This window comes from Zonotrichia leucophrys, chromosome 27 (genome assembly GCF_028769735.1).
Source record: "Zonotrichia leucophrys gambelii isolate GWCS_2022_RI chromosome 27, RI_Zleu_2.0, whole genome shotgun sequence".
NCBI lineage: Eukaryota > Metazoa > Chordata > Aves > Passeriformes > Passerellidae > Zonotrichia > Zonotrichia leucophrys.
The window spans coordinates 2,250,538-2,274,643 of NC_088196.1; the positions used below are offsets into that span (position 1 = coordinate 2,250,538).

At 49.9% G+C, this 24,106-nt stretch overlaps 6 pseudogenes; all 6 read left to right on the plus strand.

The window, feature by feature from the left end:
* Positions 1-1,825: 1,825 nt before the first annotated feature.
* Positions 1,826-2,602, plus strand: LOC135458515 (feather keratin Cos2-2-like; annotated as a pseudogene).
* A 2,764-nt stretch (positions 2,603-5,366) lies between these two features.
* LOC135458487 (feather keratin Cos2-2-like) lies at positions 5,367-6,139 on the plus strand (annotated as a pseudogene).
* A 2,787-nt stretch (positions 6,140-8,926) lies between these two features.
* Positions 8,927-9,692, plus strand: LOC135458474 (feather keratin Cos2-2-like; annotated as a pseudogene).
* A 2,725-nt stretch (positions 9,693-12,417) lies between these two features.
* LOC135458491 (feather keratin Cos2-2-like) lies at positions 12,418-13,193 on the plus strand (annotated as a pseudogene).
* A 2,285-nt stretch (positions 13,194-15,478) lies between these two features.
* On the plus strand, positions 15,479-16,699 carry LOC135458303 (feather keratin Cos2-2-like; annotated as a pseudogene).
* A 2,713-nt stretch (positions 16,700-19,412) lies between these two features.
* Positions 19,413-20,178, plus strand: LOC135458516 (feather keratin Cos2-2-like; annotated as a pseudogene).
* Positions 20,179-24,106: the final 3,928 nt, after the last annotated feature.

Here is a 24,106-nt window from a genome sequence, read left to right on the forward strand (position 1 = left end):
TGAAGAACACCTCTCAGACACTCTGCAGCTCTATCTGGGACTGTGGAATGTCTCAGCAGGCAAGGCCTGCAGAGCTGCAGCGCAGCAAAACCCAGAGCAGTGCAAAAGTAGGAGAGGCCCAACAGTGGCATCCCGGCTCCAAGCATTGCAAGGAAAGGCAGGGTGGGGATTCCGAGTACCTGAACATATGGTGAAAAATCCCTCCTTTATTGAGGTAGAGTGTTAACAACGTCGCAGTGCAGTGTCTACTCTTACAAGCAGAGCTCCACTCACAGCAGAAGAACAGCAGCAGGAGATGGAACAGTGCAGTGGTCACGAATTCTTCCCACAGCGCTGCAATCTCCTTCCCTTCTGAAAGCTGGGTCAGAAAGAGAGCCAGGGTCTACACCCAACCCCATTTTCCCAGTCCTAATGTCTCGGCATGTCTGGCCTCCAGGAGAAACCCTCAGAGAAGTGCAGCCAGATACCCACCTCCCCTGAACTTGGACACTTTTTTTTTTTCATTCTCAAGTACCCATTCATTAATGTTTCCTAGCAAATAATGGGACAAAATTGCTGGAGGAAAAAGAATCAAACAAAAGGAAAGATTCTAACCCTCAACAGTCTCTTAGGAAGGGAGAAGCACTCAGCTATGCTATGTGGGTCAATCAAACTGTCGTCTATGTCACAGCAGAGCAATACCTTAATATGAGTACATTTGGTCTAAGACCCATTGGCTGGGGCGTCTCAGGCCTGCTCAGTCAGCACTGGGTTGCTGAGATGTAGAAATGCATCTGGTATTGGCCTGGACAGGAGGAGCCAGTGTCCCACCCTGGCCACCAGCAATGTTCCACCTGAAGGGGATTCACTGAATGATAACAACCTGCAGAAGTGGGCAGGCTGTCTTGGTGTTTCTCCCTCTCCAGAAAACAAGAAATGGAGAGTGCAGGAGGCCAAAGTTGATTTCAGAGCTAGTTCTCTGACAGCTGGAAGCCATTCCCATTCACCTGTAGATTCCATGCAAAGAGCCATTCCTGATGGCAAAGGAAATATGTTTCTCTCTGAGATCATGAACACTCCAGGGAAGAGTCCTGGTGGTCTGACCTGCACAGGCTTGCCGGAGGGTCACCCAAGCACAGAATGATGCAAGAGTGTGGTGAAGCACAGCAGCAAGGAATAATGCAAAGATCTGCATGGTCCCAGAGAGTCAGCAAAGACTCAGGAACAGACAGAAAAAGTGTGCAGTTCTGGGAACACTGCCGAGGAGATACTGGGGACAAGAGTGACAGAAAATCACTCAGGTCCCCTTGTCAAGGATCAGGCCCCAGACAACTACTGTTTTTTTCAGGGGACCCACAGAGAGGGCACAGAAATATCATGAGCAAAATGAGGCCAACACAATTTTTCCCTGGGCACTGTTTGAGTAGCAACAGGGTCCAACCCTCCCAGCGGACGCCAACCTGTGTGCAACAGTAAGTGACCATCATGTAGAGACGGGAAAGGCAAAAGAAAATGATGAGTCATATCTCCTCACATGGCAGTCCTTGGACATGTGGGCAAGGAGCACAAGACTGACGCCCATTTCCTGATAAATTGGAGAAAACCAAATCCACAGGAATGACACAGGTGAACATATTTGTCCACAGCGGATGCTGACAAGTGATGATCTGAGCATTCTAAAAGCAATAAGCATTGGTTTTGCCCAGGAAATCCTTGAATCTCTCATCCCAGCACTCACAGAAATGACCCTTCATGTAGGAAAGCACAGAGAATTAGCAGGGAAATGAAAAGGCAGCAGTGCAGGAAACAAGGACACAAGACCTACCATTAACTAGGATGGTTCACATTTGACATGACCGGGTCATCAAATTACGACTTCCACAAAGGTGCCTGTGTGCCTGAGGCAGTGTAGGACTGCTATAAAAGGCAGCCCAAGTCTCTGCTCTCTCATTCACTTCTCTCACCTCCTCCTCAGGAATCAGGTGAGTGGGAAACCTCTTCTTCCTCCTCCTACTGCTGCTGCTGTTTCAAGGCAAGCTGTTGCCTGGCTGGAGGTCTCAGCTGAGATGGGATTGTCATAGTGCAGGACTGGGAGCTGCTTGTGCCAAGACAGGACAGGAGAGAGAAGGTCTCATGCAGACAGAGAGAAGCTGGGAGTTGGCTCAGGTGGCTCCTGGGCTTTGAGCTGGGCACTGCAATGGGGGCCAGGAGGTGCCTTGGCTGCAGGGTGTTTGGGTGTAGTGCTGCTTCTCACGTGTCCTCACTTTGTGCTTCACCCTGCCCTCTGTGCCAGGTGCACCTGTGAGCCCGAGCCATGTCCTGCTGCAAGCCCTGTGACCCTTGCTGCCAGCCCTGTGGGCCCTGCCCGCTGGCCAGCAGCTGCACTGAGTGCTGTGTCAGGCAGTGCCAGAGCTCCCACGTTGTCATTGAGCCGCCTGCTGTGCTGGTGACCCTGCCTGGGCCCATCCTCAGCTCCTCCCCACAGAACACCGCCGTGGGATCCTCCACCTCTGCTGCTGTTGGCAACATCCTCAGCTGTGGCGGAGTGCCCATCAGCTCTGGGGGCTTTGACATCTCCTGCATCACCAACTGCTATGGTGGCAGCAGGTGCCGTCCCTGCTAAACCTGCTGGCAATGTCTTCCGGCAAGAACACCCAAGACTTCTAAGCATGGTTTTGGGCAGGAAATAGAGCTTCAGAAAATTGTATTTTGAGCTTTGCACCATCCCTTCCTTGTGCAATTCTCCTCTCCATTTCTGTCCCTCACTCCCCAAGGCAGTCTAGTGTGGACCTGCCATCCTTCCTTCATCTGCAGGGCAGTGCAAAGAACACCACATGGGAGCTCCATCTTAGTGGCTGCTCCTGGTGCTCTCTGAGAGCCAACTCCTTTTCTTCTTTAAACATATTAAAACTGTGTTGCATTCAAGCCTTGGTCTCTGTCTCATCTGTTGTTCTGGGGCAACTCCTCCATTTTGCTCAGGAAAAAGGACGGAGAAAGCAGTGTTTGGGGCTCGCTACAGCGGAATTTCTTTTTGCCCTTTTCATTGGAGCTGAAGGAGAACATTCCTGGCTACTTGACAGCCAAAGGCCATCCTGAAGTCTTTGGCTCCATAGGAGTGGGGATTGGAAACAACAACACAAGGGGACAGCCCACAACTCATCTCTTCCTATCCTTCCTTCTTTGCCTGGCCTGGCATCTGTGGCCAGCACTCTGGGAAGCAATTAGATGAGATCCAAACCTCACACAGTCCCTCACCACTCAGCAGGGCGCAGCTGCTACCCGGACACGCAGGGCTGAGCGGACCGCACCTCCAGGCACAGCCAGCAGGGGCGCTGCTGGCTCACGGCCGGGCAGGGCACGTGCGATGATTCCCCCATGGCAGCCGAGGGCACTGTGGAGCGAGCTATGGGGCCATGCGGTAATGGCGGCTTGGCAGAGATGGGAAGGGATGGAAGAAACGCTTTGCTTTACAATCCTAAAGGGCTGGTGATCCCAGCATCCCATATGAACTCTGGGGGGCAGAAAGCTGGAATGGCAGGAACAAGCAAATATTCCAGTGTAGTGGATGAGATTTATCTAGAGCTCTGCAGCTGTGGCTGGAACTGTGGGATGTCTCAGCAGGCAGGGGCTGCGTAGCTACATTGCAGCAAAATCCAGAGCAGTGCTGAAGAGGCAGCAGGGGTCCCTCAGTGGAATCCTGACTGTAACATTGCAAGGAAAGGCAGGGTACAGGATTCCGAGCACCTGGACATATGGACATAAGGTGAAAAGTCCCTCTTTTACTGAGGTAGAGTGTTAACAAGGTTCCAAATCAATGCCTGCTCCTACGAGCAGAGCTCCACGCACAGTAAAAGAAAGGCAGCAGGAGACAGAACCCTGCAGTGGTGATGAATTCTCCCCAAAACTCTGCATTGTCTCTCCCCTACAAAAGCTGAGAGACAAAGAGAGCCAGGGGCTGCAACCAAGCCCGTCTTGCCAGTCCAAATGTCTCGGCATCTCTGGCCACAGGAGAAACCCTCAGATAAGAGAAGTGCATCCTGATGCCTGTCTCACCTGAACTTCGCCACTTCTTTTCTCTTTCTATAGTACCCAGTCATTAACGTTTCCTAGAAAATTTTGGGATAAAATTCCTTGAGGGAAAAGAATAAAAAAAAAGTTGAGAACCATCAACAGCTTCTAAAGGGAAGGGAGCAGCACTACCCTATGCTAAGTGGGTAGATCCAACTGTCCTATATCTCACAGTAGAGTAACACCTGAATATGGGTTCCTTTCATCCAAGAAAAATTTCCTGGGCGGTCTTAGCCCAGCTAGGTCTGCGCCAGGTTGCTGAGATGTAGAAATGCATCTGGGATTGGCCTGGACAGAAGGAGCCGGTGTCCCTCCCTGGCCACCTGCAACGTTCCACCAGAAGGGGATCCACTGAATGATAACAACCTGCAGAAGTGGGCAGGCTGTCTTGGTGTTTCTCCCTCTCCAGAAAACAAGAAATGGAGAGTGCAGGAGGCAGAAGATGATTTCAGCGCTAGTTCTCTGACAGCTTGGAGCCATGGCCATTAAGCTGTAGATTCCATGCAAAGAGCCATTCCTGATGGCAAAGGATCTCTATCTGAGATCATGAACACTCCAGGGAAGAGTCCTGCTGCACTCACCTGCACATGCCTTCAGGACGGTCACCCAAGCACAAAAAAATGTACTTGTGCTCAAACACACCAGCCTGGAATAATGCAAAGATCTGTAAGGTCCCAGAGAGTCAGCAAATACTCAGGAACAGCCAGAAAAAATGTGCAGTTCTGGGAACACCTCTGAGGAGATACAGGGAACAAGTGTGGCAGAAAAGTACTCAGGTCTCCTTGAGAAGGATCAGGCCCTAGACAACTCCCGGTATTTTCACGGGACTCACAGCGATTACACAGAAAAACCATGAGCCAAATGAGGACAACACAACTTTTCTCTGTGTACTGTTTGAATAGCAACAGAGTCCAACCATAGCAGCAGATGCAGAGCTCTGGGCAACAGTGAGTGACCATCATGAAGAGATTGGAAAAAGAAAATGATCTGTCATGTCCCCTCCCATGGCAGTCCTTGGGCATGTGGGTAAGAAGCACGAGACAGACGCCCATTTCCTGACAACCTGGACTAAACAAACCCACAGGAATGACACAGGGGAACATGTATTTATGCAGAGGATGCTGCCAAGTTATGATCTAAGCATTCCAAATGCACCTGGCATTGGTTTTGCCCAGGAAACCCTTGAATCTCTCATTCCAACACTTACAGAAATGACCCTTCATGTAGGAAAGCACAAAGAATTAGCAGGGAAATGAAAAGGCAGCAGTACAGGAAGCCAGGATTGAATGCCTACCATTACCTGGGATTGGTGCACTTTTGACATGAACTGGTCAGCAAATTGTGGCTTCTACAAAGGTGCCTGTGGGCCTGAGGCAGGTCAGGACTGCTATAAAAGGCAGCCCAAGTCTCTGCTCTCTCATCCACTTCTCTCACCTCCTCCTCTTCAGGAATCAGGTGAGTGGAAAGCCTCTTCTCCTCCTCCTCCTCCAGCTGCCGCTTCAAGAGCAGCTCTTGCCTGAGACCTCTGGGTTTCAGCTGACAGGGGCTGCTGCAAGCCTGGGAGCTGCTTTTGCCGGGAAAAGGCAGGGGAGAGAAGGTCTCATGCAGACAGAGAGAAGCTGGGAGTTGGCTCAGGTGGCTCCTGGGCTTTGAGCTGGGCACTGCAATGGGGGCCAGGAGGTGCCTTGGCTGCAGGGTGTTTGGGTGCAGTGCTGCTTCTCATGTGTCCTCACTTTGTGCTTCTCCCTGCCCTCTGTGCCAGGTGCACCTGTGAGCCCCAGCCATGTCCTGCTGCAAGCCCTGTGACCCTTGCTGCCAGCCCTGTGGGCCCTGCCCGCTGGCCAGCAGCTGCAATGAGTGCTGTGTCAGGCAGTGCCAGAGCTCCCACGTTGTCATTGAGCCGCCTGCTGTGCTGGTGACCCTGCCTGGGCCCATCCTCAGCTCCTCCCCACAGAACACCGCCGTGGGATCCTCCACCTCTGCTGCTGTTGGCAACATCCTCAGCTGTGGCGGAGTGCCCATCAGCTCTGGGGGCTTTGACATCTCCTGCATCACCAACTGCTATGGTGGCAGCAGATGCCGTCCCTGCTAAACCTGCTGGCAATGTCTTCCGGCAAGAACACCCAAGACTTCAAAGCATGGTTTTGGGCAGGAAGTAGAGCTTCAGAAAATTGTATTTTGAGCTTTGGACCATCTCTTCCTTGGTCTATTCTCTTCTTCATTTCTGTCCCCCCCTACCCCAGGCAGTCTAATGTGGACCTGCCATCCTTCCTACCTCTGCAGAGCAGTGCAAAGAGCACCACATGGGAGTTCTATCTTGGTGGCTGCTCCTGGTGCTCTCTGAGAGCCAACTCCTTTTCTTCTGTAAAATTATTAAAACTGTCTTGCATTCAGGCCTTTGTCTCTGAGTTGTCTGTTGTTCTGGGGCAACTCTTCCAGTTTGCCCAATAAGAAGGGGGGAGAATGCAGTGTTTGGGGCTCGCTGGAGCGGAATTTTTTTTTGTGCCCTTTTCTCTTGAGGCTGGTGGAGAACATCCTTGGCTACTCAGCATCCAAAGGCCATCACGGTGACATTGGCTCCAAAGGAGTGGGAATGGAAAACAACACCATCAGGGGACAGCCCGTAGCCCATCTCTTCCCATCCTTCCTTCTTTGCCTTGCCTATGGCCTGTGGCCAGCATTTCTGGGGACAAGGAGATGAGATCCAAACCTCACACAGTCCCTCAGCACTCAGCAGGGTGCAGCTGCTGCCCAGACACGCAGGGCTGAGGGGACCGCACCTCCAGGCACAGCCAGCAGGGGCGCTGCTGGCTCCTGGCCGGGCAGGGCACATGCGATGATTCCCCCATGGCAGCAGAGGGCGCTGTAGCACAAGCTCGGGGGTCATACGGAAATGTACTGTGACCGAGATGGGAAGGGATGGAAGAAATGCTTTGCTTTAAAAAACCTGAGGGGCAGCTGATCCTGGTGCCCCATCAGGACTCTCAGATCAGCAAGCTAGAAGAGCAGGAAAGAGTAAAAATCCTCCAGTAGTGGACAAGATCTATCAGAAGCTCTGCATGTGTAGCTGGAACTGGAGGAGTTCATAGCAGGCTGGGGCTACAGGTCACCAAAACCCAGAGCATTGCTGAAGAAGAAACATGGGCCCAACAATGGCAGCCGAGCTCCAAACAAAGCAAGGAAAGGTAGGGTGGGGATCCCAAGCACTTGAACATATGGGGAAAAGTCCCTCTTTTAGTGACATAGAGTGTTAAACAGGTCCCAGTACAATGGCTGCTCTTACAAGCAGAGTGCCACTCGCAGAAGAAGAAAGGCATTAGGAGATGAAAACCCGCAGTTCTGAAAAATTCTCCGCACAGCACTATGGTCCCTTTGCCCACTGAAAACAGAAAGACAGTAAGGGGCTGCACCCATTCCCATTTTCACAGTCGTAATATCTCGACATCTCTGGACTCCAGGACAAACCCTAGATAAGAGAAATCCAGCCAGATGCCCATTACCCCTGAGCTTGACCTCTTCTTTCCTCTTTATTAAGTACCCAGTCATTAATGTTTCCTAGCAAATTATGGGATAAGATACCTGGAGGAAAAAAAATCAAACAAAAATATTATAACCATCAACAGCTTCTAAAGGGAAGGGAGGAGCACTCAGCTACGCTATGTGGTAGATCCAACTGGCCTAAATCTCACAGCAGAGCAACAGCTGAATATGGGTTCCTTTGGTCCAAGAAAAATTTTCTTGGGGGATCTCAGTCATACACAGTCAGCACCAGGTTGCTGAGATGTAGAAGTGCATCTGCCATTTGCCTGGACAGGAGAAACCTGTGTCCCACGCTGGACAACAGCATTGCTGGACACCAGCAATGTTCCACCAGAAGGGGATCCACAGAATGATAACAACCTGCAGAAATGGGCAGGCTGTCTTGGTGTTTCTCCCTCTCCAGAAAACAAGAAATGGAGAGTGCAGGAGGCCAAAGCTGATTTCAGTGCTAGTTCTCTGACAGCTTCAAGCTGTGACCATTTAGCTCTAGATTCCATACAAAGTGATATTAGTGATGGCAAAGGAAACATCATTCTCTCTGAGATCATGAACACTCCAGGGAAGAGTCCTGTTGCTCTGACCTGCACATGCCCTCAGGAGGGTTGCCCAAGCACAGAATGATGCACATATGCTCAAACACACTTCAAACACACAAGCATGTAATAATGCAAAGATCTGTATGCACACACAGAGTCAGCAAAGAGTCAGGAACAGACAGAAAAAGTGTGCAGTTCTGGGAACTCTGTCGAGGAGATACTGAGGACAAGAGTGGCAGAAAATTACTCAGGTATCCTTGTCAAGGATCAGGGCCCTGACAACTCCTGATATTACCAGAGGACCCAAAGAGAGTGCACAGAAAGACAATGAGCCAAATGAAGCCCACCTAATTTCTCCATGGGCACTGTTTGACTAGCAACATGGTCCAACCCTCCCAGCATATGCAGACCTGTGTGCAACAAGGAATGATCACCATGGAGAGATGGGAAAAGCAACTGAAAATGATGTGTCATGACCCCTCACATGGCAGTCCTTGGGCATGTGGGCAAGAAGCACGAGACTGACGCCCATTTCCTGACAATTTGGACAAAACCAAACCCACAGGAATGAAACAGGTGAACATATTTTTCTGCAGAGAATGCTGCCAGCTGATGGCCTGAGCATTCCAAATGCAGCCAGCATTGGTTTTGCCCAGGAAACCCTTGAATCTCTCATCCCAGCCCACAGAGAAATGACCCTTCATGTAGGAAAGCACAGAGAATTAGCCGGGAAATGAAAAGGCAGCAGTGCAGGATACCAGGACTCACTCCCTACCATTAACTGGGATTGGTGCACGTTTGACATGAGCTGGCCAGAAAATTGTGGCTTCCACTAAGGAGTCTCTGGACCTGAGGCAGGTCAGGACTGCTATAAAAGGCAGTCCATGTCTCTGCTCTCTCATCCACTTCTCTAGACTCCTCTTCAGGAATCAGGTGAGTGGAAAGCCTCTTCTATTCTTCCTCCTCCAGCTGCCGCTTCAAGAGCAGCTCTTGCCTGAGACCTCTGCGTTTCAGCTGACAGGGGCTGGTGCAAGCCTGGGAGCTGCTTTTGCTGGGAAAAGGCAGGGGAGAGAAGGTCTTGTGCAGACAGAGAGAGGCTGGGACTTGGCTCAGGTGACTCCTGGACTTTGAGCTGGGCACTGCAATGGGGGCCAGGAGGTGCCCTGGCTGCAGGGTGTTTGGGTGCAGTGCTGCTTCTCACGTGTCCTCACTTTGTGCTTCTCCTGCCCTCTGTGTCAGGTACACCTGCGACCGTGAGCAATGTCCTGCTGCAAGCCCTGTGACCCTTGCTGCCAGCCCTGTGGGCCCTGCCCGCTGGCCAGCAGCTGCAATGAGTGCTGTGTCAGGCAGTGCCAGAGCTCCCACGTTGTCATTGAGCCGCCTGCTGTGCTGGTGACCCTGCCTGGGCCCATCCTCAGCTCCTCCCCACAGAACACCGCCGTGGGATCCTCCACCTCTGCTGCTGTTGGCAACATCCTCAGCTGTGGCGGAGTGCCCATCAGCTCTGGGGGCTTTGACATCTCCTGCATCACCAACTGCTATGGTGGCAGCAGATGCCGTCCCTGCTAAATCTGCTGGCAATGTCTCCCGACAAGAACACCCAAGACTTCAAAGCATGGTTTTGGGCAGGGAATAAAGCTTCAGAAAATTGTATTTAGAGCTTTGGACCATCCTTTCCTTGCTGTATTATCTTCTTCTTTTCAGTCCCTCACTCCCCATGGCAGTCTAGTGTGGACCTGCCATCCTTCCTTCATCTGCAGAGCATTGCAAAGAACACCGCATGGGAGCTCATTCTTAGTGGCTGCTCCTGGTGCTCTCTGAGAGCCATCTCCTTTTCTTCTTTCAACGTATTAAATCTGTATTGCATTCAAGCCTTGGTCTCTGAGTGGTATGTTGTTCTGGGCAACTCCTCCAGTTTGCTCAGGAAAAAGGTGGGGAAAGCAATGTGAGGGTCTCACTGCAGAGGATTTTATTTTTCACCTTTTTCGCTTGAAGCTAATGAAGAACATCCCTGGCTACCTGGCAGCCAAAGGCCATCATAGACACTTTGGCTCCAAAGGAGTAGAGATGGGAGCTAACAATACCTGGGGACAGCCCACAACTCATCTCTTCCTATCCTTCCTTCATTGCCTGGCCTGGGGGCCTGTGGCTAGTACTCTGGGGAACAAGGAGATGAGATCCAAACCTCACACAGTCCCTCACCACTCGGCAGGGCCCAGCTGCTGCCCAGACACGCAAGGCTGAGGGGAGCGCACCTCCAGGCACAGCCAGCAGGGGCGCTGCTGGCTCCTGGCCGGGCAGGGCGTGTGCAATGATTCCCCCATGGCAGCAGAGGGCGCTGTGGCGCGAGCTCGGGGGTCATGCGGTAATGGTGTCTTGACCGAGATGGGAAGAGATTGAAGAAAGGCTTTGCTTTACAATCCTAAGGGGCAGCTGATCCAAATGCCCCCGCTGGACTCACGGTGGCTGCTGCAACCTAGAATGGCTGGAATGAGTAAAAATCCCGGGATGGTGGATTAGACATATTGTAAGCTCTGCAGCTGAAGTGGGGCTGTAGGATGCCTCAGCAGGCAGGGGGCTATGGTGCAGCAAAACCTAGAGTAGTGCCAAAGAGGCAGCAGGGGCCCAGCAGAGGTAGCTGGGCTCCTAGCAGTGCTAGGAAAGGTGGGGTGGCCTTCCGAACACCTGAACATATGGTGAAAACTCCCTGTTTTAGAGAGGTGGAGTGTTAACAAGGTCCCAGTGCAACAGCGGCTCTTACGGCAGAGCACAACTAACAGTAGAGAAAAGGCAGCAGGAGACTGAACTCCGTAGTAGTGACAAATTCTCCCCAGAGCACAGCAGTCTCTCTCTGCTCCAAAAACAGAGAGAGAAAGAGTGCCAGAGTCTGCACCCAACCCCAATATCCCAGACCAAATATATCAGCATCTCTGACCTCCAAGAGAAACCATCAGAGAAGAGAAGTGCAGCCAGATCCTCTTCTCTCCCGAGCTTGGCCAATTCATATGTCATCGTTAAGTACCCAGTCATTAATGTTTCCTACCAAATTAGGGGACAAAATTCCTTGAGGAAGAAGAATCACACAAAAAGATTATAACCATCAACGGCCACTAAAGGGGAGGGAACAGCACTCAGCTATGCTATGTAGGTAGATCCAATTGTCCTATATCTCCCAGCAGACCAAAACATCATTGTGAGTACATTTGGCCCAAGAACCATTTCCTGGGGGGGTCTCAGCCCTACTCAGTCAGCATTGCTCTGGACAGGAGGAGCCTATTTCCCACTCTGGAGACCACCAATGTTCCACCAGAAGAGAATCCACTGAATGATAACAAAGTGTTGAAGTGGGCAGGCTGCCTTGGTATTTCTCCCTCCATAAAAAACGAAATGGAGAGTGCAGGAGGCAACAGCTGATTTCAGCGCTAGTTCTCTGCCAGCTTGAAGCCATGACCATTTAGCTGTAAATTGCATAGAAGGTGCCATTGTGATGGCAAAGGAAACATGTTTTTCTCTGAGATCATGAACACTTCAGGGAAGAATCCTACTGCTCCGATCTGCACATGCGCTCAGGAGGGCCATCCAAGCACAGAATGCTACCTGTGTGCTCAAACACACCAGCATGGAATAATGCAAAGATCTGCATGGTCCAAAAGAGTCAGCAAAGACTGAGGAAGGAACAGAAAAGATGTGCAGTTCTGGGAACTCTGCTGACAAGATACTGGGGACATGTGTGCCAGAAAATTACTCAGGTATCCTTGACAAGGATCAGGCCCAAGACAACTCCTGGTATTTCCAGAGGACCCACAGAGAGGGCACAGAAATATCATGAGCCAAAGGAGGCCAATACAATTTTTCTCTGAGCAGTGTTAGAGTAGCAGCAGGGTCCAACCCTCCCAGCAGATGCCAACCTGTGTGCAACGGTGAGCGACAATCATGTAGAGATGGGAAAAGCAGTAAGAAATTATGTGTCATGATGCCTCACATGGCAGTCCTTGGGCATGTGGGCAAGAAGCACGAGACTGATGCCCATTTTCTGACATCTTGGAAAAAACCAAACCCACAGGAATGACACAGGTAAACATATTTTTCCACAGAGGATGCTGCCAAGTGGTGGTGTGAGCATTCCAAATACACCCAGCATTGGTTTTGCCCAGGAAATCCTTGAATCTCTCATCCCAGAATTTAGAGCAATGACCATTCACATAGGAAAGCTCAGAGAATTACCCGGGAAATGAAAAGGCAGTAGTACAGGAAATCAGGACAGAATCCCTACCATTAACTGGGATTGTTCACATTTGACATGTACTGGTCAGAAAATTGTGGCTTCCACTAAGGTGCCCGTGGGCCTGAGGCAGGTCAGGACTGCTATAAAAGGCAGCCCAAGTCTCTGCTCTCTCATCCACTTCTCTCACCTCCTCCTCTTCAGGAATCAGGTGAGTGGAAAGCCTCTTCTCTTCTTCCTCCTCCAGCTGCCGCTTCAAGAGCAGCTCTTGCCTAAGACCTGTGGGTTTCAGCTGACAGAGGCTGGTGCAAGCCTGGAAGCTGCTTTTGCTGGGAAAAGGCAGGGGAGAGAAGGTCTTGTGCAGGCAGAGAGAGGCTGGGACTTGGCTCAGGTGGCTCCTGGACTTTGAGCTGGGCACTGCAATGGGGGCCAGGAGGTGCCTTGGCTGCAGGGTGTTTGGGTGTAGTGCTGCTTGTCACGTGTCCTCACTTTGTCCCTCTCCCTGCCCTCTGTGCCAGGTGCACCTGTGAGCCCGAGCCATGTCCTGCTGCAAGCCCTGTGACCCTTGCTGCCAGCCCTGTGGGCCCTGCCCGCTGGCCAGCAGCTGCAATGAGTGCTGTGTCAGGCAGTGCCAGAGCTCCCACGTTGTCATTGAGCCGCCTGCTGTGCTGGTGACCCTGCCTGGGCCCATCCTCAGCTCCTCCCCACAGAACACCGCCGTGGGATCCTCCACCTCTGCTGCTGTTGGCAACATCCTCAGCTGTGGCGGAGTGCCCATCAGCTCTGGGGGCTTTGACATCTCCTGCATCACCAACTGCTATGGTGGCAGCAGATGCCGTCCCTGCTAAACCTGCTGGCAATGTCTTCCGGCAAGAACACCCAAGACTTCAAAGCATGGTTTTGGGCAGGAAATAAAGCTTCAGAAAATTGTATTTTGAGCTTTGGACCATCTCTTCCTTGGTCTATTCTCTTCTTCATTTCTGTCCCCCCCTACCCCAGGCAGTCTAGTGTGGACCTGCCATCCTTCCTACCTCTGCAGATCTGCGCAAAGAACACCACATGAGAGCCCATCTTAGTGGCTGCTCCTGGTGCTCTCTGTGAGCCATTTCCTTTTCTCCTTTCAACTTATTAAAACTGTATTGCATTCAAACCTTGGTCTCTGAGTCGTCAATTTTTCTGGGGCAACTCCTCCAATATGATCAGGACAAAGATGGAGGATGCAATGTTTGGGGCTCGCTGCAGTGGATTTAATTTTGTGCCCTTTTCCTGTAAGGCTGATGATGAACATCCCTGGCTACATGGTAGCCAAATGACCATCAGGGAGACTTTGGCTCCAAAGGAGTGTATATGGGAAAAATCAAGAACTGGGGACAGGCCACAACTCATCTCTTCCTAAGCTTCCTTCACTGCCTGGCCTAGGGCTTGTGGGGAGCAACACAATGAGATCCAAACCTCACACAGTCCCTCATCACTCAGCAGGGCCCAGCTGCTGCCCAGACACACAGCGCTGAGGGGACTGCACCTTTGGGCACAGCCAGCAGGGGCGCTGCTGGCTCCTGGCCGGGCAGGGCACATGCGATGATTCCCCCATGGCAGCAGAGGGCGCTGTGGTGTGAGTTCAGGGGCCATGCGGTAATGGCAGGTTGCTGAAGACGGGAAGGGATGGAAGAAATGCTTGGATTTACAAATCCCGAGGAGCAGGCGATCCAGTGCCCCAGCTGGACTCTCGGGATCTTCAAGCCGGAATGGCAGGAATGAGCAAAAATCCCTGGTTCGGGGATGGAACTTGTTTAAGCTCTGCAGCTGTAGCATGATCTGCGGGATGTCTCAACAGGCAGGGGGCTACTGTGCAGCAATACCCAGAGTAGCGACAAAGAATCAGCAGGGGGATAGCAGTGGAAGCCTGGCTCCAAGCAGTGTAAGGAAAGGAGGGGCGGAGATTCCGAGCACCAGAACATGTGGTGAAAAGAACCTTTTATAGTGATGTAGAGTGTTAACGAGGTCCCAGGGCAATGGCTGCTTTTACGAGCAGAGCTCCACTCGCAGTAGATAAAGGTAGCAGGACACGGAAACCCGCAGTGGTGACAAATTCTCCCCACAGCGCTGTGGTCCCTTTCCGTGCTAAAAGTGGAGAGAGAAAGAGAGCCAGGCTCTGCGCCCAAACCCATTTTCTCACTCCAAATATCTCGACATCTCTGGTCTCCAGGAGAAACCCACAGATAAGAGATGTGCAGCCAGATGTCCTCCTCCCATGAGCTTGGCCACTTCTTTGTCATTCTCAAGTACCTAGACCTTAATCTTTCCTAGCAAATCATGGCGCAAAATTCCTGGAGGAAAAAGCATCAAACAAAAAGATTCTAACCCTCAAGAGCCTCTAAAGGGAAGACAGCAGAACTCAGCTATCCTATGTGGGTAGATACAACTGTCCTATATCTCACAGCAGAGCAACATCTGAATAGGGGTTCCTTTGGTCCAAGAACAATTTCCTGGGGGGTCTCAGCCATGCTCAGTCAGCACCAGGATGCTGAGATGTAGAAATGCATCTGACATTGGCCTGGACAGAAAGAGCCTTTGTCGCATCCTGGCCACCAGCAGCATTCCACCAGAAGGGGATCCACTGAATGATAACAAACTGTGGAAGTGGGCAGACTGCCTTGATGTTTCTCCCTCTCCAGAAAAGAAGAAATGGAGAGTGCAGGAGGTCAAAGTTGATTTCAGTGCTAGTTCTCTGACAGCTGGGAGCCATGCCCATTCAGCTGTAGATTCCATATGAAGTGCCAGTCCTGATGGCAAAGGAAACGTTTCTATCTGAGATCATGAACACTGCAGGGAAGAGTCCTGCTGCTCTGACCTGTACATGCCCTCAGGAGGGTCACCCAAGCACAGAATGATCCATGTGTGCTCAAACACACCTAAAACACACCAGCATGGAATAATGCAAAGATCTCTAGGGTTTCAGAGAGTCAGCAAAGACTCAGGAACAGACAGAAAAGATGTGCAGTTCTGGGAACTGAGCAGATGAGATACTGGGGACATGTGTGGCAGAAAATTACTCAGGTGTCCATAACAAGGATCAGGCCCCAGACAACTCACAATATTTCCAGAGGACCCACAGAGATTGCACAGAAAGACCATGAGTCAAGTGAGGCAACAAAATTTTTCTCTGAGCACTTTTTGTGTAGCAACTGGGGACCAACCCTCGCAGCAGATGCAGACCTCTGTGCAACAGAGAGCGACCATCATGGAGAGATGGGAAAAGCAACAGAAAATGATGTGTCATGAGCCCTCACATGGCAGTCCTTGGGCATGTTGACAAGAGGCACGAGACTGACGCCCATTTCCTGACAACTTGGAAAAAACCAAACCCAAAGGAATGACACAGGTGAACATATTTGTCCACAGAGGATGCTGCCAAGTGATGCTGTGAGCATTCCAAATACACCCAGCATTGGTTTGGCCAAAGAAACTCTTGAATCTCTCATCCCAGCATTTAGAGAAATGACCCTTCATGTAGGAAACTCAGAGAATTAGCCGGGAAATGAAAAGGCGGCAGAACAGGAAATCAGGACAGAATCCCTACCATTAGCTGGGATGGTGCACATTTGACATGAGCTGGTCAGAAAATTATTACTTCCACTAAGGTGCCTCAGGGCCCAAGGCAGGTCAGGACTGCTATAAAAGGCAGCCCAAGTCTCTGCTTTCACATCCACTTCTCTCACCTCCTCCTCCTCCTCTTCAGGAATCAGGTGAGTGGGAAACCTCCTCTCTGCCTGCTACTGCTTCAAGAGCAGCTCTTGCCTGGCTGGAGGTCTCAGCTGAGAGGGAGCGGCTTCTGCTGGCAGAGGGCAGTGGAAAGAAGTTCTTGTGCAGGCAGAGAGAGGCTGGGACTTGGCTGAGGAGGCTCCTGAGCTTTGAGCTTGGCACTGCAGTGTAGGCCAGGAGGTGCCTTGGCTGCAGGGTGTTTGGGTGTAGTGCTGCTTCTCATGTGTTATCACTTTGTGCTTCTCCCTGCCCTCTGTGCCAGGTGCACCTGTGAGCCCGAGCCATGTCCTGCTGCAAGCCCTGTGACCCTTGCTGCCAGCCCTGTGGGCCCTGCCCGCTGGCCAGCAGCTGCAATGAGTGCTGTGTCAGGCAGTGCCAGAGCTCCCACGTTGTCATTGAGCCGCCTGCTGTGCTGGTGACCCTGCCTGGGCCCATCCTCAGCTCCTCCCCACAGAACACCGCCGTGGGATCCTCCACCTCTGCTGCTGTTGGCAACATCCTCAGCTGTGGCGGAGTGCCCATCAGCTCTGGGGGCTTTGACATCTCCTGCATCACCAACTGCTATGGTGGCAGCAGATGCCGTCCCTGCTAAATCTGCCGGCAACCTCCTAGGGAAAGAATCTTCCAAATCTCCGAACCTGGCTCTGGTCAGGGCCTAGAGCTTTGGGATATTTTCTTTACAGCTTTGTGGCATTGTGGCATTTTTCCTTTCTTTTATTCTTCTCTTACTTTCCTTTGCTCCCCATATCTTCCCAAATCAGCCTAGAGGAGATGTGTTGTCCTCCCTCTCTCATTAGGACAGGGTGGTGGACACCCTGCAGAAACTCCTCTGCTCCTTAGTGGCTGCTGCTGTTGCTCTCTGTAAGCCACCCCCTTTTCTTCTTTCAACTCAATAAAGTTGTTTTGCATCCAAGCCTTTTCCTCCAAGTTGTCTTTCTTTCCATGGCAACTCCTCCAGTTTGCTCAGGACAAAAAGTGGAGAAGCAGAGGGTGGGAGTTCCTGCAGTTGATTTTACTTTGTGCCCTTTTATCTTGGAGCTGAGGAAAACATACTTGGGTACTGCACAGTCAATGGCCATCAGGAACAGCGAGGCTCCAAAGGGTACCAGCAGTGGGTTGGCATGTGAATTGATACACTCAAATCACCAAACCACAGCTGAAATGCAAAGAGTAGATTTATTTCATTATCTCGTTAACTCACAGGTTCCAAGGCACTGCCAGGCTGCAGAGACACATAAGAGAGGAACAGTGCCACCATTAGGGTCAGTTCAATCCTGGCGTGTCACTGCCTGTCCCAGTATGTCAAGGGGCCTCTCGCACATGCAGTTTATCACAATGATGTGCTTTTGTGTCCTTTGAGTTTTTGGATCTCTCATTCTCCCAGCAGGAGGTTCAAGACTGTCTGTGACAGATGCCTCTCAAGGTCCTGGTAGCTTTTATATTATCTCTCAAAAGAGACACAGGATAATCAGCAGTAAATATAAAATGTGAAGTTTCCCACATGCATGTTCTCAGCCTCCCCACCTACAAGGTCACTTTGTGCAAATCTATCACCCTGCTCTGAGTCTTTCAGTTTCAACCTTTTCCTCCCAACAGCTGGGAAACAGCAATGTGTGGAAACAGCCCATAACATCATCCCTACTTTCTTCTCCTCTCCATTAGCCACTCTAGGGTCCACAGCCCGCACACAGCAGCACAGGCAGACGAGGATCACATCTCAATCTCATAGGGGCCCTCAGCTCATGCAGTGCCCATCTCTGTCCTAAAATGCAGTGCTGAGATATTTCAGAAGTTAGAACTGGAATCAGCCATACTCAGGATATGCTGTGGTAAATGACTTTAGGCTGAGTTTGTGCAGAAGACTTAGGGCTTCACTGTTAATTCACATTTCTGCCATGTATGGATAGATGTAATCTGTCCATCAATGCCTTCCCAATGGAAGCCTTTGACCAAACCCATGCTCAAAGGGGACTGCAAGACAGACAAAGGAAGATGGACCCTGGTGAAGACAGAGCCTGCCAAAGACAGCCCTGTCTTTGATGACAGAGTCATCAAAGGGTTTAGGTTAGACAATCTTGTCCCACCCTGCTGCCATGGGCAGGGACACCTTCCATCGAGCTGCTCAAAGCCCCGCTGTCACCAAAAACTGGGAAATAACCTCTCCAACCGACTTCCTGTGTCAGAAAGCTGACATTACTTTATTATAGAGCTGGATGTATGGGGATGTCTCCTCTAAGCATGTCCACTAACCTAACAGAGCAGGTTGTATTCCAAAAACTAATGCATATTCATCCCTTTTTTGAATACATGAACATAGGTTAAATATTTCCATCAGTTTGTCTGGATATGGTTCCAGATCTTCTGATGAATCTTTTCTTGTAGAGAGTATCCCAAACATGTGGTCAGGTCATAAAGTACCACTCCATCATTCTTCACTCTGACACACAAACCTTGTACTCAAAACTAGGTATTGGCCAATCCATATTAATCACCGGTACAAGTAAATGAGGAAGCATTAGGCCACATAAATCTCCAGTATTTGTACTAAGCACTGCCTGCTACAAAACTAAGCATTAACCAATAATATAGGGATCATATCCTTACTGTTAAGGTCAAAAGAATTTTCCAATGTCTTCTCCCACTGCTGCAAAAACTTCTTGAAGAAATAGAACTTGTTCCATAGCATCCCCAGCTTCTCTACCTTTTTCACTGAGCAGACTGGAAGTGTTTCCACAGAACAAAGGACGACTTGGAAGTCCGGGTTTGGATGTGGAGCATTGATGAATCTAAGGAAGAAGAGGAGGTGGCTCACAGAAGGAACCAGGAACAGCCACTAAGATGCAGTGGAGCTCCTGCAGGGTGTCCATCTGATTCATGCTGAGGGAGAGAGGGCAACACATCCCCACTGCACTGGCCTGTGGACACATAAAGAGCAGGAGGTAAGAAGGAGCAGAGTAGAAGATGGAAAGAACATCAAAAGCTCTGTCATGACCCCTCATGTTGCAGTTATTAGGCATGTGAGCAAGAAGCACAACAGTGATGCCCATTTCCTGAAAATTTGCAATAAAGAATCCAATCAGAAATGACCCAAGTGAACATCACCTGACCACAAGGGATGCCACCAGCCCTTGATCAGAGCGTTCTGCCATTTTCTGCCCCGGAAATCACTGACCATCTCATAATAGCAATTACAGAAGGAGACCTTCATATAGGAAGCCATATGGCAGAAGCCAGGAAATGAAAAGGCAGCAATGCAGGAAACAAGTACACAGCCCCATTATTAGCTTGGATGGTTAGCATTTACCATGAGCTGGTCACAAAATAACCACTTCCACAAAGTTGCCTCTGCGCCTGAGGCAGGCCAGGACTGCTATAAAAGGCAGCCCAAATCTCAGCTCTCTTATCCACTTCTCTCACCTCCTCCTCTTCAGGAAACAGGTGAGTGGGAAACCTCTTCTAATCCTCCTCCTGCTGCTGCTTCCAGAGCAGCTCTTGCCTGGTTGGAGGTCTCAGCTTAGAGGGGCTGTCATAGTGCAGGGCTGGGAGAGGGCAGAGGGAAGAGGGCAGGAGAGAAGGTCTTGTGCAGAGAGAGAGAGGCTGGGACTTGGCTCAGGTGCTCCTGGGCTTTGAGCTGGGCACTGCAATGGGGGCCAGAAGGTGCCCACATTGTGCAGGGTGTTTGGTGGTAGCGCTGGTCCTCCTTTGTCCTCAGTCTGTGCTTCTCCCTTCCTTCCATCCTAGGTGCACCTGTGAGCCCCAGCCATGTCCTGCTGCAAGCCCTGTGACCCTTGCTGCCAGCCCTGTGGGCCCTGCCCGCTGGCCAGCAGCTGCAATGAGTGCTGTGTCAGGCAGTGCCAGAGCTCCCACGTTGTCATTGAGCCGCCTGCTGTGCTGGTGACCCTGCCTGGGCCCATCCTCAGCTCCTCCCCACAGAACACCGCCGTGGGATCCTCCACCTCTGCTGCTGTTGGCAACATCCTCAGCTGTGGCGGAGTGCCCATCAGCTCTGGGGGCCTTGACCTCTCCTGCATCACCAACTGCTATGGTGGCAGCAGATGCCGTCCCTGCTAAATCTGCTGGCAACATCCTTGGGCATGAACATCCAAGACCTCAGAACCCAGTTCTGGGCTGAAGATAGAGCTTTGGGACATTGTAATTAGAGTTTCAAGCCGCTGTGCCTTTCTTCTCCTCTTTCCTCTCCATCTCTTTATTTTGCCATCTGTGTGTCCCCAGACCAACATGGGAGAACTTGTTGCCCTTTCTCTTCCTCCCTCTTTAGAGTGAGCAGATGGACACACTGCAGGAAGTCTACTGCATCCTACTGATCTTCCACGTGCTCTCTCTGAGGCACCTCCTTTTCTTTTCTGGACTTAATAAAGCTGTTTTGCAACCAAGCCATGGCCTCCAAATCCTCCTTCTTTCCATGGCAACTCTTCCAGTCAACTCAAGGAAAAAGCTGGAGAAAACAAGGGACTCCCTGCAGTGAATTTTACTTCATGACTTTTCTTTGGGAGCTGTCAAAATCTTCCCTGGCTACCCCACAGAGAATGGCTTTCAGGGAAACCCTGGCTTTGAAGGGTCGCAGCAATAGAGATGGGAAACCAAGTTCTGGGGACAGCCCACAACTTGACATCTGCGTTCTCCTCCCTTCCATCATACGGTCTACAGGTCTGTGGTTCACACAGATGGTCAAAGACAGATGAGATATGCAACCCATACACTTCTTCATCTTCTGGCAAGGCCCAGCTGCCTTCCAGATGTGTGAGGCTGAGGTGAATCACAAGCTGATATCAATATCTGCCATATTCAGGCTATGCAGGAGCAGTCCCCATTCCTGTGAACCGAACACCCCCATGGGCTACTGTCTCGATGGGCTCTTGGTCTTGCTTTGGGAAAGGCTTCTTCATTTTTGGGTTCTCTTTTTGTTTGTGTTCCATGGTCTCAGAGAGACTACAGGTAGCAGTTTTGAGCTCTCTGGAGGTGAATCACACAGGAGCTGCCTGTCGCCACAGACAGCCATGCTCCAGCAAGCTGGTCAAGATGGATTAGCCCCCACTCCAAGAAAGAAGAATGTGGAAACAGAGACTCTTTCTCTTTCATGGCAAATTTTTCTTTTCTTCACCTTCTTTTCTCTATTTCTTCACCTTTTGGTGAAGGTGGGATCTTGGCTTTGAAGGCAGTTACTTTGGATTTACGACTGTAGCCACTTGTAAAGACTACATTTCCCAATTAGCAACTTTTTTGAAATGATCCTCTAAAACTTTCCAGCAATGAAAAAGTGAGCAAGTTCCTGGGGTCACACCACCCTATGCTGCTGTGGACAGACCTGTCCTTTCCGTTCCACCACAGGCAGAGCGCAGAGCACAGCAGCAGCACCAGGAGAGCCCCATGAATGGCAGGAGGAAGCGGCAGCAGTGCAGACCCCAGTGAGCTGGCAGGTCTTCATCAGCCACTAGAACTGCTCTACAGGTTCTTGCCTTTCTGGGTATTTGCCATTTACCATTATTTGTCCCTTTTTTCCCAGGACCACATTGTCACCTGCCATATTGAAAGGAAAGGGTGTGATGCCATCTTCCCCTTGCCCCTCAAACCATGCAGACACCTTGGGAAGGATATTTCTGGAATTTCATGTCTCTCTTGGTTCCCATGGGTTTTTGAGGTTCAGTAATTTTGTATAGAGCAGTAATTTAATGTTAATATTTGCCTGTTCTGTTCGTTAGTAAACTGCTGGTTTTTTCACTTATATCTACTCATATTTTGTTCTTTATTGGTGGAAAGGGGTTGGTTGGAATTAAGGGAAGATTACTCATTTTAGATTGCCCAGCTCTTTAAATTATCTTAAACCAAGACACCCCCCATCAGTGAAATTTTAAAAACCTTCTCTGTTCCATTTTCTTTGGGACAATTGAAAATTTTCCCTTGTAACTTAAGCAGTTCTGTTGCAGAGATAATATTACTGTGTACTCTGCCTCCTGATAAATGAATTTTGTCTTTACAAGTGGGCAGAGCTTGGGGTGACGGGAAGTGAAGGAGGGTTGGCTTTGCTGAGTCAAACCCCTTGTCTGGAGAGTGGAGTGAAGTGATACCAGGATTAGGGAGTCCTGCCTCCCTCTCTGCCTCCTCAATTTTTACAGGTGGATGGAGTTAAGGGTGCAGGGAGGGTTTGGTTTTGCTGCATTAAACTCATGAGGGCTGAGGACTATGACATCAAGTTTAAGGAGGTCCACCTTTTCCTCAGGGCTGAAAAACTCTAATTAATTCTTCACACCTTCCCCAACAGTGTTAATTTGCAACTCCAAAGCTCTTTGGCTTTGAACAAGTTTGTTTAACTGGTTTTTCAGGTTTTGGGCTAGCTTCTTCTGGGCATTCCATTCTCAGTCTGCCCTGAGGTGGGCTATTGTTTCAGCCCCCAAGGCTATTTGCAACTCATCAGATCTTTCTGTTGCTGCTCCACAACATATTTCTCTTTGAGTTTAGCCTTCACTGGTATGGATATCAGGTCTTCTCCTTTGCTGGTGGTTCCCTCTCCCATCTTTTGCCAAAGTTTAAGTTTTTCTGCAACTAACTGTAGACTTTGCCAATTTTCCTTAGTCCACATGGCTCTTTATGAAGTTGGACAATGTTTATAAGCTTTTAGCAATTCTATTAGTGGATGTGAGAAACAAGGCTCACTCTTTAAAATTTTTATAAGTTTAATAAGGGATAAAAGAGACATTATCCAGTGCTGAGGTGCTTGGCAAGCTGCCAGGAGCAGCCCATTAGCTTAAAACAATTTTCTTACATACTTCTCCATTACATCCGATAAATACATATTCATGAGGATTATACATATTCAAACATTCTTGTGGGTTTACATATTCAGGGAATTTTTTTGCCTGGCTCGACTTTTGACTTGTCTTCATGCCATCCTGTAGATGAAATTCATATATTTCATTTCTTCTCGAAGCTCTGTTCCATTGTTTGACACTTTCTGATAATCTGGAGGGTCAGTATGAAATCTCTCCTTGCGTTTTTCTCTTGGTATTTTTTCTCCTGGTTCTTTTCACTGTTATCATTCAGATAAGATACTCCACAAGTACATTGAACCAACATAGCTCTTAAAATAAATAAAGGCATTTAACATTAACACATAGTCTGTTTTAATACTTTGCAAAACCTTAAGCTATATATAAACTACATACTGCTTACAAAAAACAGGGTCCATCATCTTTAACTGATACTCTTGGGCACTGGTTTGGTCAAAAGGGAAGTTATCAGTGTTCAGGTAACATCCATCCACAAGTGGAAGAAATATGGACCTTTAGTGAAGCAGTAAGTCATTTGCACAAACTGAACCAAAAGTCATTTACCACTGTGTACCCTGAATATGGCTGATCCCAATTCCAACTTGTGAATTGTCTCAGCCCTGCATTGTCTGGACAGCAGCTTTGCCTGTCTGTGCTGAGGGAGTGAGTCTCACCTGCCTGTGCTTCTATTTGCATGCCATGAGCCGTGACCAGGAAAAGGAAAGGTGGAGAAGGAAGAGATGAGGTTGTGGGCTGGTCTCAAGAATTGTTTTTCCCTTCCCCATTCCTGCCACCCTTTAGAGGGAGTCTCCCAGCCTTTGGCTCCTGAGAAGCTACGGATGACTTAGTCACCTCCAAGGGAAAAGGCACAAAGGAAAATCTACTACAGGGAATGCCAGCATTTTCTTTCTCCAGCTATTTTCCCTGAGCAGACTGAAACAGTTGTTACAGAACGAAGGAGGACTCAGAGGCACATACATGAATGCAAAAAGTTTTATTGAGTGTAGAGGAAAAAAATACTCAGAGTGGCTCAGAGAGGGCACCAGGAGCATCTACTAAGATGCAGTGGAGGTGTCCCTCTGCTTGGCCTGCAGAGGGAGGGGAGGGCAACAAGTCTCCACTAGACTGGCTTGAGGAGACATGGACAGAAAAGGAAAGAGCAAAAAGAGACAGGAGAAGAAAGGGACAATGGCTTGAAATTCAAATTACAATGT